Source organism: Photinus pyralis, unplaced genomic scaffold (assembly GCF_008802855.1).
Source record: "Photinus pyralis isolate 1611_PpyrPB1 unplaced genomic scaffold, Ppyr1.3 Ppyr1.4_LG3b, whole genome shotgun sequence".
In the NCBI taxonomy this organism is placed as follows: domain Eukaryota; kingdom Metazoa; phylum Arthropoda; class Insecta; order Coleoptera; family Lampyridae; genus Photinus; species Photinus pyralis.
The window spans coordinates 3,807,498-3,825,325 of NW_022170510.1; the positions used below are offsets into that span (position 1 = coordinate 3,807,498).

General features: G+C 36.6%; 1 long non-coding RNA gene across 1 annotated transcript; it reads left to right on the forward strand.

The window, feature by feature from the left end:
- The first annotated feature begins 5,177 nt into the window (after positions 1 to 5,177).
- LOC116166620 lies at positions 5,178 to 5,319 on the forward strand. Its single transcript, XR_004144362.1, has 2 exons — positions 5,178 to 5,221; positions 5,267 to 5,319. It is a non-coding gene; the product is annotated as an uncharacterized LOC116166620 (long non-coding RNA).
- The last annotated feature ends 12,509 nt before the right edge of the window (positions 5,320 to 17,828 follow it).

Sequence of the window (17,828 nt, forward strand, 5' to 3'; positions counted from 1 at the left end):
ATCCCAATCGTGCGGTTCCTCAACACATCTTGTACCTAGCTGTTTCTGTAAAATTATCAACAAATACTCTCTCGGGTTGTCATGTGTGTGTTTTTTTAATTATCATTTTTGAACCGGAAAAGGACCCTAAGTCCCACACTATCGTGAACGTGTATTGAAGGGGAGCGTAAATTATCCCCATTTTCAAATCGTACAGTTTCATCTCCTTCTGCGGAGTGACGAGTAGAATTTTGGAGTATTTAAAAAAAAGGGCAACATTTTTAAATTACAGATTGTAGATAGGTGATATTAGAGACTTACGTGCAGAAACTTCCAAATTTCAAAAACTATTAAGCTCTTTTGTTATACAGTTCGCTGTGTAAAATTTCAATGAAATGTAAAGTTGGCATTGCGCAGTCTGATTTTTGCAATACGCGATATAATTGACTTTACTAGAAATATCTGTGGTCAAAATTTCAGAAAAATATCTACAAATCAAAAAATAGTATTGCGCAGTCTGCGCATGCGCCCATCTGAATTATCACTATATGCCATATGTTTGCATTGACAAGACGTATCTGTGGATACAATTTGAACAAAATACATTAATAAATAAAAAATTTGATATTGTACAACATGAGCAAATTAAACGTCAAGATTTTTCTTGGCACAGGTACCAGGGCTGTATGGTACCAAATTCAAAAATAACGAACTAAATATTATATTGAACACGGTGCTACGGCCTCGGACTGACGAACGGCTGCAATAGCGCACCCAATTTCGTTGGAAAATGCACTAAAAACATAAAAACGTATTTTAAATAAAAATAATATTTTTTAAAGTGATATAAAATGAATGTCTTGAATTGACTACCTTGGATTTCAACAACAATAAAACATGGTTATTAGTTTTACTTATTAATCTTATCTTGTATGAAAAAATAGTTCACCGGTGCTTTCCCAGCATGTTTGGGCATTTATGTCTACTGACTGTAAATGAAACAACTACCACAGTGATTTCAATGAAATCTCTGTAATAGTTCTCAATTAATGTCAAAACAGAAGTCCTTTGAAGTTACTACAAAACGAAGTACGCGGGCCACTTGCAATTTGGTAAAGCTCACTCAACTGCAAGTATGAAATATTGACAAGAAATTCGAAGCGCAAACCGTATGCAAGTGCTTTACAAAGTACTCATCAAGAGCATTTAATTTAGCTCAAAGAGCAGGTCAAGTCTCACGTGAATTCTAGAAATTTCAACGCTTTTATGGCTTTACAAATTAATCTATGTGGGTAGTATACCTTACATGGCACTACTTTTCCCAAGAATCTCTCAAAATAATATTGCTAAGCCCGGTTCACTTCATATTTCACAGTAAATTAACTATGTAAACCCCAACTTCAGCTTAAGTTAGTAATTAAGGACCATCACTAATTAAGAGTGATGAGCCCATTGCTGTATCAGGAGTACACGTCAAGTGTTTTTCATTGTGAAATATTTGCAATAACACCTTGATTAAACGTAACGGCAATTTACTAAGAAGCAAATCTATATTTATATAAATACTGTGAGCTTAAGTACGACCGAGGGCGTATCACGAGGAACGCATATTAAACGTTTATGAGGGGATCCTTTATATATGTTATAACGTGATAATATTGTTTCTAATCGTATAACAACATTATCTAATTTCTATTGCTCACATGCGTGCAACAAAAAAAGATGAAACAGTTGGTTTCAATTTTATTACAGACAATTTGTCCGGAAGAAATGCCATTTGGGTATCTCTTGACTAAATCTTGACTAACCTGTCAAAATGAAAAGAAACGTAAAAAAAGTAGTTTACTGTTAGTACCATTTAAATGGACTGAACTCAATCAACTACCTATACTTACATTGTAAATTAATGCCGTTTTAGTGTAGGGGTATTATGAATGATAAAATCACATTTCTATTGCTATAGTAATATTTCTTTTGTTTTTCTCGATTTTAAAGAAGCTACAAATGTGCGCCTTTTAAATTGCACATTCATTTACTTCACAAATGAACGAACTTATTATTTGAAATCGTAGGGGCGTGAAATGAAAAGGTCACTTGAAGTAATATTGAGGTGCAATTTAAAAAATGGTAGGTGGCCTTTAAATATACTTTATGAAGGGGTTAGCCCGAGAAACTGCTCTTTGCCACCCTAGTACAATAGCAGTATGAATGGTTGTCATTGTCAGCTGTCTCTTTATGGTCTCTTTTTGCATTCTCGAGAAGTAATTAGTTCCGCCATAGTATTCACTTCACGCTTTTTAAATGATTTTTAAACGTGAATAAGTGCTCCCCATCATAATTTCTTTTGATTGAATGAAATAAGTTACATGTTTGCATACGCAGAATGCGAGTTACAATGTAAGCCTAATCGAAGCATAATAAATACGACTTCACAAGGAGACAACGTAAAATGACAATTTCGTCACCGCATATTCAGAAAATAATTGATGGTGTTTATTGAATTTGTGATATTGTCAAGATTACACTAAAGACATAATTTGTCATGGTGAGTGCATGCGTGAATAAATGCAGCAAGTTGATCTTTTAGAAAATGTATGTGCAACAGGATTGCTGGCGTGACAAGGGAAATGCAATTACTCAACATAATAGTGTCGCAGCAGCGCCTAAACCGCCATAAATTCTTACTTCATAATTTTCAAAGCTACCGGTGCATGTTAGCGTCCGATATAATTTACGTACTGACACACAGCCTACTGAATTTGGACTTATGCGGACATAGTTTATATTAATTAGTTCGGGAATAATTTATTACACCTTCCGAATTCGTATACGGTCTGTATACAGGCTACCACTAATCCCCTACTAAAAGTTAATTGATTTTCATGAAAATCTCCACACAAATGAACAATTTAAATAGTAATCGCGTAATGTGGAAAACGGTTTGGTATTCTAAGTGTAAAGCAGGTCCTTTGGGGTTGGACACGACAAGGACAATGTATGACAAGAGCTTAGGGACTGTACGCGCGCTGCGTGGCTTCCGGTATTATGGCGAAACCGCTGAAAGTGTGGCTGGAATATTATTTCCGGATTTATTCGGTTTCAGAGTGTATTTAGGATTACAGTGTAGCCGCCGCACTTATTGCCTTGTATTAATTACGAACATTTGTATTTAAATGCCGTACATTATTAAATACGAAGATGGGATACTAATTTATGTTTTGAGTCGTTACGCATACTAAGGATTAATCAAACCGAAGATTTACAAAATTAGAGAACCGTTAGTTAGTTAATTGCAAATTACATTAGAGATTGCGTCATATTTTCACACAATGCGTAGGTTCAAATCTACGCGAAATTCTTTTTTAGAATTTCTCCCTCATTTATACCAATCTTATAAAAGAAATGGCGCGTAAACAAATTACACAAGGGATGCAAACAACTAAAGCCGTTTCTCGTGATATAAAAGTTCTCGAGTTTTTTTTTGAATGCTTCCCTAAAACGTAACAGAACATTTATATTTATTTCAGGCCTGCAAAAATAGTTATATTTTTTACGAATGGTAATGCAGCAATATTTTGTTTAATAATACGATTTTATTACTCAGCTTTATAACCCGTAATATTCCTATCACCACAGTTGTATATGTGCGCAAACGTATAGACATCAACAGCTTGACGTGGTGCTGCTATACTATTCTCTCTGCAGCATTTGCAGTATGTGTGGGCTGCATTCTGCATTCCAATGCAAAGAAGTAAATTCCATTCGAACCCACCCTTATGAAACAATAGACACTTTGAATGCTGATCCAACGGTGCCTAATGAGATTAATGACCTCGTTAATGACACAGTGGTTGAAAGTGAACAGTTATACAGGGTCCTGCAATAATGCGTCGGTCTTTTTTAGCTCATACCTCGTAAAAAATATAAAAAAAACCTTATGTGTAAATGTTAACTATAGATGGTCGCGCAATGAATAACCTGAAAGCTTTTTTAGTTTATCAAAGTGAGGCTTGCTTTATTCGGAAAAAAATTAATAAAATGGCAACATTGATAAAAAATGTAAAAGTGAATAGCTTTCAATGTAGTCTTTAACGAATGACATCGAAGCAACTAAAATTATACCGGGTGTTCTATTTTAACGATTCAAAAATAATTTTTATAGATGCACCACCATCTACAGTTCGCATTTACACAGAAAGTTTTTTTAAATATTTTTATTTTTATTATTTATTATTTTTATTTAATTTTATTATGATCACAAAATGAAATTGAAATGAAACAAGTGATCGCATAGGGAAAATCGTCCAAAATATTATGCCTTAAATTATTTTGACAGTACTGTTAGTAGGTCGTGTATTAAAAAAATTATAACGACCCGGTTTTACATTTTTTAAATGAACCTTTACCCAACGCTATTGCTGCACATTTTCCTGCATATGCTGGTATGGAAAAATATTATTGCTGGCCTGCCTTATAGCAGAGCTGGGCAGTATTCGATTTTGTAAATACTTTTATTTGTTACTCAGTTGTAAACGTTGATTAACAAAACAAAACGCAAACGGGTAAACGTCATGTTTAAACGCTACTGACTTGTAAAAGTGACAGCTGACCTGTAAAAATTTTACAAGTTAGTAATCTAGTAATTTCATTGGTCAGAATTAATGTGAAGTCTCTGTTACATGGATAACATGATATTTTAGACATTTCTTCGAGATCAATTTAAGAACTAATTATTTACGTTTACTATTGTTTACAAATTAGTAACAAATAAAATATTGTACATTATACACCAGGTAATAGTTTTTACTGGCTCTAGGAGATGACAGGCTCACCTAACGGCTCGCCAGTCAACTTCTCCTATCGCCAGTAAAAACTTACTTACCTGGCTAATAATGTAAAATACTATTTAATAATAATAATAATAATAATAAGATCTTTATTCTTGAGACTGTGCATCACAGCCATTGAAACGTCATACAGAGTGAAAAAATAACAAACTGTGACGAAGAAAACTAGCAGGGAATAAGAAACCCAGCACTACGGCTCCAGCTGCTCTCGGTGGTAGGGGTGGTTCGACGATCCTGAAAGAATTGCCTATAAATGCTCCGAAAATTTAGGCGCCACTAATTTTTCGATAGTTCCAAGCCGTACAGGAAAAAAATTAGAAACCTGCACCTGTTGGTCTGGAAATGCAGGGGTAAAACTAAAAAAAGAAATAGAGAAAGATAGCGGGAAAGAAAAGGTATTTATTCTTCAAGGAATCAAGAATTTAACAAAGATATTGTAGCGCGAATGATGATGATTGATAATGGCACGGAATGATAACAGGGAAGAAAAACGGCAAAAAAAGAAAACGGTACGAGATCTCGTCTCACAGCAAAACAATAAAATTTGACTCAAATTACTTATTAAGATGTAGGGTGACTGAATTAATGTGATGGGTTTTTTTTTCTAAATAAACTTAACTTTTTTTTTTTTTAAGGTGAATAGATAACTTGAACTTAGCTGTTCTGGCTCCTGAAGTTGTCCAGCAGTTGTTCGGCGGACTTGGGGTGGTAGACCAGTGGCTAAGTACGGGGTAGATTAAGGATAGGGATGCGGGTAGAAAGGAACGAGGAAAAAGAAATTTGAGGGTATCGAAAGAAGATTGAAGACTGAAGACGACGACTGTAGATTGAAGACGGACGACTGAAGACTGAAGACGGACGACTGAAGACTGGAGATGGACGAAGACGAAGATTTCTTAGTAGTAGATAGGTACGTATAACAAGTATAGACAAAAATAACTAAAACTACAAGGCCCTAGAACAAAAACCTAACATTACGAGCTACAACTATCACAAAAAGGCTACTTACGAGATGGTGTGGGCCTTAACGTAGAGACAATATATAGATATGTATGTAGGCTCAATTAAATTGGTGGACGGTGAAATAAAGCTCGGGTCCTAAGAGACAACGAAGAAATAGAAAAGGATACAGACAACAAAAATACTTACACAAGGGTTGAAATCCGGCGAGCAAGGGTAACATATATAATATATTGGTTGTAGATAACTTCACAAACACAAATGCGCTTCCTCTTCCACTCTTAATCCCCAAAATAGGGTTTCCAAGGAAGAAATACCAATTCCTGGTAATGAGTGGAGACTATAGGACGAGGGTAGAAATCCCAAAATTGTCGGATGAAAGCGGCTGCAAAAATTCCGCACCTCACAAGCACACCATACAATTGACAATTGACCAAAAACGGAAACGAAACGTAGAAGAATTTGAAAAAAACGAACAGTAATACCAATAATTAAGGAACATAAAAAGCCAGCGGGAAAAGAAGAATAGATTTTTGAAAAGAGCGGGAAAGAATAGCGTAGTTTACAAGAACTGACAATAGATGACACTGAAAGCGGATCAGAGGCGTAACATGGAATAAAATAGTACACATAAGCTTCGAAAATTAGAATAGTGAAAACAGTAAGGAAAGGAAAAGCGTTTAAAGCGTGAAAAGGTAAATACAATTGTAAGAAGAGAGCAAGAACCCAAAGAAGCGAAGAAATCGAAAGAAGAAATTTAAGAAAATAGGCACGCCTATGTGATGAAAATCAAAACAAAATAAATAAATTCCTAACCTAAAAATCAAAATAACTAAAGCAAAACTTAACTAAAAATGGACCTGTAACAAAACTTTACGTGCAGGTACGAACAACATTGAGTGAACACACAATAAATAAATTAGCAAGTGGATTGCTTAAGTGAATCTAGCCGTCATGAACTCTGTGAATTCCTTGACAGAATAAAACGTGTTATCCTGTAGGAAATTTTTAATTTTATTTTTAAATGATTGTTGGTTGCAGGTGGTGAACTCTAACGGCAACAAGTTAAACAATCGTGAACCCATCATATAGGGGGATTTATTATAGAAAGAGTGGTGGTGCTTCCTTGTGGAAATTTTGTCCTTACCCCTCGTATTGTAGGTGTGGGTATCTCCCACTTTCCCAAAACTGTTTATATTTTTGTGTATGTAACAGAGCAATTTGAATATGTAAATACTGAGGAGGGGTAAGATTTGAAAAGTTTTAAATGACCCTCTGCATGATTGGAGAGAACTTAGATTAAATATTAAACGAATTATTCGTTTCTGCGCAACAAATAGTCTGTGCAAGTACGTACTGCTCCCCTAGCAGACAATGTTATAATTTATATGTGAGTAAACTGTGGCATAATAAACCTTTATTAAAAAATCTTGGTGAAACTGTTGTTTCAAACGTGATAACAAATAATATGATTTGTTGATTTTAGCAATTAGATATTCTATATGATTTGACCACGACAAACAATTATCAATTTTGATGCCTAGATACATGGTGGACGTGCTACAGGAGATCACAGAGTTCTCTACGTCAAATTCGACAGCAGCATTTTCGTGTGTTTTATTTTTGGTCATTTTCATAATCACGGTTTTCCGAGAGTTAATGGACAGTTTATTTTCCTGACACCAAGAAACAAATTCGTTTATGACACATTTTAGTTTGTGTGTGGCAGCCAGGGCCGGACTGGCCCAGGCCGCTAGGCCGCCCGAGCGGCCGGGGCCCCGCGCCAGCGGGGGCCCTCGTGGAACCGCGAAGCGGAGCCTCCGTCGCGAGGCCCCGCTAAAGTGCTAACCCAGCTAACCCGAGGCTCGGCCATGTGGAGTAGCGAGTCAACTGGGCTCGCTCGCTTGCTAAATTAATTGATAAATTTACCAATACGTCACTGCAATTACAGCGCCTTCTCCTTTAATTTAATGTTCAATACTATTCAGCAAGTTGTTTGAAATACAATTAAAAAAATCTGCAAATCCCTTGTCTTCTTTTTCGGGCGGGGGGGGGGGGGCTTTTGGTCATGGAGCGCCCGGGGCCCTTACCCACCCAGTTCGGCCCTGGTGGCAGCATCATCATCGTTAGCACTTACTACTACAGCAGTGTCGTCTGCGTAAATAAAAGTCATTCCATTTAGGATTCCTTGTGGTAGGTCATTAATATAAATCAGAAACATGATAGGCCCGACGATGCTACCCTGTGGCGTACCGAGGTCCAATTTATATTCCGTTGACAGTTTATTGTTGTACTTTACGGTAAATTTCCGATTCGATAAAAATGAAATAAGGAAATCGCGTGTTTCATTTCTGATACCTGCAGCGTCCAACTTTTCTGACATCTTATTAATGTCAATGCTGTCAAAAGCGTTTGCTATGTCGAAGTATATAACAAAGCAAGTATTGTTTGAGTCCATTTCATTGGTCATCTGTTGTACTAATTGAATTGCAGCATCCTCGGTTGACAGGCGTGGTCGAAAACCAAATTGTCTGTCGGGGAGGACGTTAAATTTATCAAAAAAGTGTATCAGTCTGTTGTAAATACATTTTTCGAAAATTTTTGACAAAGTACTCAGTAGTGATATAGCCCTGTAGTTCGAGACAATCTGATGAATTACCCTTTTTTTGAATCGGCATGACACATGCAGCTTTCAATGCACTGGGGAAGACACCTTTTGTAATACAGGCATTAACAATGCTTGATAAATACGGCGCAATAAACATGGCGCATACTTTTAATAAGTTGTTGGGGATCTCATCCAAACCCGGAGAGCAGTTGGATTTTAGCGTATGTATGATGTTATATACCTCAGTGGGGGAGCATGGACTGAAGTAGAAGGAATGTTTTTTGGTAACAAGTGGTGTATGATGGGCATTGGCGGAGAACGTAGACTGAGGGTGAACAATTTTTTCCCGTCTCGATCTGAGACAATTTTTTTTTCGGGCCTCAAAAAAAGGCAGTGTATAACCTTCCTTTTTTACCAAAAATCGACTACACCAAAATTTCTTGGGAAAACACTTTTTGTTATTAATTTTGGTGCGTAGAATCCAAAACAATTCGTACTTTTTCGATCAGACTTCTCAATCAAAAGTTATAGACTAGAAACCAATTTCGAAAGAAAATTCAAAGGGCTGTAACTTTTGAACTAGTAGCCCAATCTTGGAACTGTTTGAAATTATGGATTCTACAGGCCACATTCTATAAGAACATTTTTTTCCCGGGTCGATCTGAGCCAATTTTTTTTTCGGGCCTCAAAAAAAGGCAGTGTATAACCTTCCTTGTTTACCAAAAATCGACTACACCAAAATTTCTCGGGACAACACTTTTTCTTATTACTTTTGGTGCGTAGAATCCAAAACAATTCGTGCTTTTTCGATCAGACTTCTCAATCAAAAGTTATGGACTAGAAACCAATTTCGAAAGAAAATTCAAAGGGTTGTAACTTTTGATCTAGTAGCCCAACCTTGGAAATGTTTGAAATTATGGATTCTACAGGCCACATTCTATAAGAAAATTTATTTTATTTCATACTATCTAGTAATCGCCGCTTTCCCAGACTGATTTGAGTCTGGTAAATCGTATTTTACCAGACTGAAAATTTTTACCAGACTGGAAACGTTGCCTAGCAACATCAATTGACATCCATCTAAACCTATGTATTAATGTGTCAAACTACTGTCAGATCAAACAAATCAAGTGATCGACTTTTGCTTTCAATTGTCCTACACGTTCTAATCAAAAATTGTATGGCATTTTAATAGAAACAAGAGCAGTATGAAATAAAATGTTTTACATTATTTGTATGTTAAATCAGTTAACGTTACTCGTTTCGAAATTCCTGCCTCAGCTACGCTTCGGCAGTAAACATCTCACTCGTTAACGTAAACCTTGATTTACCATACTCATATGTAAATAACTATTTCCGGATCGATCTGAGACAATTTTTTTTCCGGCCTCAAAAAAAGGCAGTGTATAACATTCCTTTTTTTTTACCAAAAATCGATTTCTTCATTAAATGTAATACTCGTATTAATTGAGTAACGAGGTCAATTATTTTGCGGTAAACTTTGTTCGATTTATTCCATTGAAATATGCGGAAGAACAATTTCTAGGGTTACAAGCTGTCAAGGTTTCGAGAACATTCCACCAAACAGACAGTAATCGGGCGAAATTTTTTAGTCATCCGCGAGTTTTGGGGGTAGAGCCTGGAGTAGAACTAGATAGGCGACTCGCGTTCAAAGCGCGGCAAGGCGAGAGATTAGCGTTTTTGTTAGCATTGAATTTTGGAGTGGCAACCTTTGAGCCTAAATAGGTTAATTTGGCATTTGATAAGGGGTTAGAAAGAAGGAAGGTAGCTGGTAGAAAACAGTTCCTTTAGTTCCTTTCAATTAGAACACCAAGTCTACAGCCTATAAGATGTATTTCGCCCACTAGGATTCATGATTCCCCTTTTTTCCAAGGAATTGTGGCATAATTTCATAGTCCTTATGTAGATAGTAAGGGTGGTTTATCAATTGGGAAGTACTGTGATGTGCTTCAGATTCAAATTTAACTCAAAATAGGAGCAGGATTAACTTCTCGAAAATGGTCTTGGCATTTCTGTCCGCCCGTTGCTCTAGCTGCGATAGCCTGGGACCCTGGGTGTCAAGGCTTTTTGACTTAAAATAACAACTTCCTCATATGCTTATGAAGATTTTTCGAGTGCGGGAGTTCTACTAACGAGTCGTTGTATTGCGTTAAAATGGACAACTTTGTTGCTATGTAAAGAAATTGATCTTCTATCTTACAAACGCCAGACAGATATATAAAGCGAGGCGTTTGTAATAAATAATTTCATGAGAATATTATAAACATTGTTCCGTGAATTCTCCATAGTATATTTTGAAATGGAACGACCAAATTAGAGCAAACACTCTGTTAGATCTGGAGAAAATAATGAAAGAAACAGTATATTTTTTATTACAATTCTAACACCACAAGGGCATATTCTAAGAAAGTAGGCGGGCCCAGTTCGTATATCTTACAGCGCTCGTTATAACTGTGATATGCAAAGGCTCAGAAAGAGATAGAAATCGTGTCCAACGAGGATACAGCGATGATAACGACAAAAATTTTGGAGAGATATAAACAAGAAAACTTAAAATGATGGATAATAAATCACAACGTGGGGTTAACTCCCAAAGCAAAGCTTAATAAACCTACGGAGGTGGAAAACTCGATTCAAACAAAGTCGGTGCTACGTCAAACGAATCACCTAATTATATCTTTAATATTGGAGTGTAAATAATCCCAATTTTCTAGCAGCAGTACATTAACGCAAAACAAACGACAACGAAATACACGTGTCAACATTTCGGTACAATAAATGTTTGCAGAAAATTGCTAAGCAACACTTTTCCGTATCTTCGTTACCCCCCGTTATTTATTCATTGTTTTTTATTTACGATTTCAAACGTTGTACTGAATACAACTTTATATCAAGCAAAAGCTTTTAGCTGTATTAACAATGCAACAAAGTGCCAAAAACGTCCTAACTAGGGCATCACGCCTCAACTGAAAACATCATTTCAACGGAAAATCTGAGTTATGGTCGCAACGGGTACAGATAAATGTATGACTGTTTGGGCTTTTTGCAAATCTAAATTATATTGTGAAATTTATGGCTATCTACTTCCAATTTATACACATTCATCGAGAATAAGCTGGAGTTACCCCTACGTTATTCATACATTTAAATATATAACTGAATTGATGCAAAATCGACTCCGGTATAGGTATACACAGGTATAATAGCAACCGTATAAATTTGCAGCAAGTCAAGGAAAAAAGAATAAAGTCAATTGTGCAACGTACCTTTAGTGGATATTGTTTGGGCCAATAGCGTTATTTTTAGTATCATTCGCTGAAAAAATCTAATAATATCCCTTTTGAAATTGTGCGGGTATATTTTTTTGCACCGTAGCGGTTGCATGAAGATTTTGCCTAATACAAAATAATTATCGTGGTATAAAAACGAAACGAGTTTTTCGTGAGTGGGATTCGTGCTTTTCTAAAAAATTCACAAGCGCAAAAAGCCGATTGTAGTAAATTGAGAAAAAATACCTTGTCTATTTTTTTGTGTAGATTCATTCGCATGCGAACTGTAAAAACGCTATAATGAACAATGTTACGGAAGAATGTGCGGAGGATAATTTATCCTACTTTGTGTTACCTGTGTAGAATCTTCATATACAGATTAGTAGTTTGTAAGTCAAAATCGCACTACGCCGTGTTTGTTATTAGAAGGACTTTGCACATTTCCATTAGTACATACGACATCATTTCCATATGTCGGGTCATCGATTTTATCTTTTGGTACTCTATAAGTTACATCCCAGTCGGAAAAGCTAGAAATGTTGGAAATGAAATCGCGATTCAGCAAAAATGTGTGAAAACACATTAATAATGGAAGTTGTTTTTATTTACATGGTTATGTACGGGCCTCTTCTTTCATTTTTGATTAAATGGGTCTTTTATACAGGGCTTTGAATTTAAACTTGGCAAATAGATCGGCACTATCAATTGTCTATCACATCGTTGTTGATGTAAAAGCGATCCAAGAACGATAGCCGGCTCTCGTGGCCTAGAAAGAGTCATATTGGCTGTAAAAATTAAGAAGATTTTGCGAAGAGTAATGTAAAAGAGGTCGCTGTTGACAACTCGCCTCCGTATTCCAAGAATGGGACATAGTATAGGTAACTTGTAAAACAAGACTCTTACTGTAGAATTGTTGTTTCTCAATTACTTAAACTTAATTAAAGGACTAAGATGAAATTCAAAGTATAGCTGGACTCTGGACCGTTCTAAGTGAACGTATTTAGACATTAGCCCGATACCGGCTTCATGTAAAAAATTGATAGTGTAGTGACTGGTGAGTTATCATATAGCTGTTCATTTGTAGCACATCAACCCGACCCTATGTGCAAAATCCATAAAATTGAGATTAATAAAACCTGAAAAATTGTCGCTTCCATGAAACCCCAATTTTCCTTTGACACACAATGCTATTAAAGATATCAGATGAGATATATGTGTTAACATAACCGAGTAGCTTATTTGTCAATTTTTAGTGACGTGTAAATTGTAAGATTAATGGATTCGAAACAATGGAAAACCCTCAATAATATTTTACTTAAATGTGCTGTTGAATATGAAGCATAAGTATACCGTCTTGTTTAAAATAAAGAACGTGGCAGTAATTTAAATAAGAATTATGCTAGGGTTCCATCAGAATTCGTTTTGCACGCAGAAAAAATAAAGGTGGTTTATCTAAAAGTTCACGAGATGCCTAAAGCGAGGTCTGAACGAAGTTGCCTCTCCCGAATGTTCAAACTTTAAAGAATAAGTTGAAAGACGCATTTTTACTTGCAGATATTGATATTCTGTGCACATGTGAGGGGATTATTAAAAAAAAATTAGATGCCTAATCTATAACGTAAAGGACCACTTATCTGTACTTGACTCATGTGTCTTTCTGTACTAGTAAAATGATACAATATTGTAACAAGAGAATCAAGATAATATATCAAATCCGGAAACTAATATACTTTTTTCTTAAATAATTTGTCTTGATAGACAAATGGCACTGCAATGATATTGAATGCCGTAATTAGAACTCACGTTTTTAAAAAGTAGATTTACTGTGTTCTAGAGGCGCATTTATATAGTAGGTAAAAATGGCTCCAACTTTATGGAAATCAAACAATTGCATTGAAGCAAAATAAAATGTATATTATGTATAGTCACGTACCTCAATTTTAGTAAAAGTCTCTTGTCTCTCATTTGAATTATATAAAGTGGAACAATAAAAAATATCAAATTATTTATAATGAAATGCCCTTGCACGGTATCTCAGTCGCAATGGAGCCGGGAACGGTTAAATAACGCGATCCTGTCTCAGTGTTTGCGGCTTTAGCGTAATTTTCGCAATCATTTCAACGTTGCCCTACATGGGTCAGAAGTTTCGAACCACGGGCAAAATTAGGATGAAAGAACCATCAGATAAACACGCGTTGTTCAACCATCCTCGGCTCCATTGCGACTGAGAGTGAGATAGGAACTTAAATAGCGAGTCCCCTCGATTCCCCAAGGCTGAGTAAAGTACCATCAAAGATGTAAATATTTATCGTGGTCACCCTGCATTTCATACCTCCTGATTTGTCTGTCTGTTTTCAATATATTAAACAATTTATAAGGGGACCAACAAATTTTCACCCGCCTTCTCCACCACGGAAATCATCAAAAAGAGTAAGCCCGAAACTATTTTCCGATATTTTAAATTACAGTGTAACTAATAGATGACGGGTTTCCTTGAAGGCATCAAGGTGTATTCCGAAAGAGACTTCTCGAAGTTCCTACGGGAACGAGGAAAAACGGGAACGGGATACGGGGTTTCCCAAAGGCGTGCGAAGTTCACCGGCACTGCTAGTGTATGAATATAATTTGGAATAAGGAATTTACGAGTGATATTTAACAATTTTAATAGTGAAAACAATATTCATTACGTTACCAAATAAAAAGCTATGTTCAGTTTGAATTTCATGCAATCGGTTTACAACTTCCTTATTTTTTTGGCATACATTGCCAATTCACGAATTTCGATCTACAAATCTCATCCACTGGCAGAATTTTATTCTAATCAGTCCTGGTGGCAGAATTCCATTATTAATAGAGCCAGCGAGGGATCGGAAGATTGGGAGAAAGCATAAACGCTCGACTCTAAAATTATGCAAAGGAATATAAGGATTATCGGACCATAAACTACATAAGCCATGCAACTAAGGTTTTGGTTAGAATATTGTTAGAAAGAATGCAAAATAATTTGGATTTAGAAATTGACGGAGTCTAAGAATGATACAGGAAAGAATTATGGACGTCAATCCTCACACATGGTACTCATACGTTGGGAGAAAGCATTTGACAGTGTCAAGTGTCAACTAATATTGTCGAAAGCATTGAGGAACGTGGGTTTATATTACAGAGATAGAACATCGTTGGGAGAGCTATATAAAAACCAGGTGGTGGGGGTCAGAGTGAATGAGTAACACAGAGCTGCCCTATATCGCCAGCGCTTTTCAACATCTATGCGAAAAAAATTATGAGAATCGGCGGTAAGACAGTTTAAAGGATAAGGGGAGATGATGACAACATATAGACATGAAAATACGCATACCACACGGCAATACTGCTAAAAATAGAGAAAGAACAACAACGAATGATGGAGAAAATAATATCGGTTACTGGATTGCTTACTGCGAAAACAATACCGGTTGAACGACACAAAAGACGGAAAGGGGTGTGGATATTTTGAGGCGATACTGTTTGATGAGAAGGATTTTCGAAGGAAGGATCAAAGATAGGAGAGGAAGAAGAAGACCAAAAACTGTACTACTAACAAATGTAATGCGAAGAAACAACCACCAGATGAAGCAGCAGTTTTAAGATAGAGGAAAGTGGAAAACCAGCGGGCAACTGTCTTATAAGACAATCCCACTTATATCCGCAAGCCCAAAAAAAGAGTGGAGAAATAAGAAGTAATGAATAATTAATGAACTAAAATCCCTAAAACCAACCCCAAATAGACGTGGCAATATGTGACCCACCCAGATGATACATTGTAAAACCCACGAAAATCTAATGATTGATGATAGACTGCTTCTGAAACACACCCCCTAGTAAGGAGTTACCACTACGAAAAGCTCCTGACATAGTTTTTAATGTACGGGTAATAGGGTCTTACAAATGCAATGCAAAACGAAAAATGCTTAAATCCGTCCGATTATTTGTTTTCTTGTAAGTGCTTTGAGTACTAGGAATAAGGCAACGACCACATGTCTGAGAAGGGTGCAGTGGCCCGACCTGTGGCTCGAGGAACCACACGCGGAGGTAACGACGGACCAAAAAAGTGGTGACCACTTCAAGGGGAAGACCTCGAAAGTAGCACCATGTTATTTCAGAGAACAATGATAAAGTGGAAGTGTATCTTTGAGCGGTCCTGACGCGAATGAATGGCGCAATGTTCTAAGGAACAAGTTGCATTTTGATGTCTCTATCGAAAAAGCGCGATCTACTTGACAGAAACATTTGCACAAGTGGCCCGAAGAAGTTCCATTCGTTTGATTTGCTACACATGGAAGAAGATACGTGAAATACACGTGAAACACCGCGTATCGGAACGGATTTCTTGAAGAGAAGGTTTGCAGGGAGCCACCGATCTTTCTGATGCTACATCAACGAGGTTATGTTCATGACTTGCTTTCGCTCTTTGGTACCGACTATTGGAAGGTTGCTAAGAGGGTCCGGTACGTGAAAAGTTCTATTAACATGGGATTACCATACGGATTTGATCCCAGAATATGTCGACGTCGACGGGGGGAAATTCCTTTGAGGATAAAAAGTCCTACGCTGGTTACTTATTCATGCTGAATGGCGGACCGGTGACATGGGATTCTCGGAAGCAACGAACCGCTGCCCTTCCGACGCTGGAAGCGGAATATATGGCTTTGCCTGAGGGTGCAAAAGCAGAGAATCAAACCTATCATTCTAGGAGTAAGCACATCGACATTCGCCATCACTTTGTGCGAGATCTGCTTGAGCCTTAAACGAAGGGAGCTAAGATTTCTCCATGTTCCTACGGAGGAACAAGCTGCGAATTTTTTGCCCAGGATCAAGAATAACCGCTGTATCGATTTATCCGGACTTGTTTACAATCGACTCGAGAGGAAGTGTTAGAAACTAAAGTGCACTTTTCTTATAATAGAAAATGCGTGTACGTACGTCTATATATTGTGAATATACCGGACATTTTATTGTAATTCCTGATGCGATATTGTTATTACTCATCTGAGTCTATTAATCTCTGAACCAACAAAGATGCCCTCGCTTTTAAATTTCCCGGACAGTGTATAACATCGGCTTGAAGGTAGACAACCTGATAGACAGAGAATAGTCTGTAACAAAAAATTATTGATTTGATTGTGTGCCGGACACTAGTCTGAACAATTTAGAAACCATCCCGGTTACATTTATTCAGAAGTTTGCAGTACTGAGTAGCATATATGCATAAATTGGTCACATTAGAAACAGATTATGTTAAGATTTATATAATTTAATATCCTAATTGCTGTAGGAGTCTAGAGTGTTTCATTGCAGTGTATGATCTTGTTGTATTTGATGTTGCCGCAATGGCAGCTAAAAAGGAATTTTGGAGTTAGCATTATGTAGGGGAGTTTCGGTCTATCCTCACACATGGTATGTTAAGAAAGTGCTATCTCTGTACAGAACGTACGATTATACAAACGTGACTTGAGTGTGTTTATAGAAGATTAAGTATCAACTAACCCAATGTTAAGCAATTACATATCCCATTATATTCTAATCTAGGGAAGGATTACAACAATAGCCGTCACTGTCGTCTGTAGAATTACACCCTCTCAAACGACGTTGTGTAATCTGACATAGGATATACGAGTAACCATAATAAGGCTTACCAAACTTATTGTGGTACATAATCATTATTCTATTAGGGCGCTAATAAATTCTAAATGGATCCACACTGCGCTGCGATCCTTTAGTTAATTTCACCAACGTCTACAAGACACGTTGATAATTTGCGAGGTCTCCTTTGGATGGAAGATGACCCAATTAGATTTTAATGTCGACTTTTTTATATTCGGCAAGTTTCGCTTCAGCATAATTTATTGAATAACTTCCGAAAGTATCAATAGTTTACCATATACTCCTAAAATGGAACAAAAACTTATAAAGCAAAAAATAGGACGTAAACTTTTCGGAACAAATATCACAATCAAGACAACAATAAAACACTGCATTAGTTTACATTTGCCTTAAACAGTCATAACTCACATTAAACTGAATTGTACTATGAAATATTAAACAGGATTCTTTTAAACGGCCATCCTTTTGATGTTGATTGCTTTATGTACATCATAGAATTATACA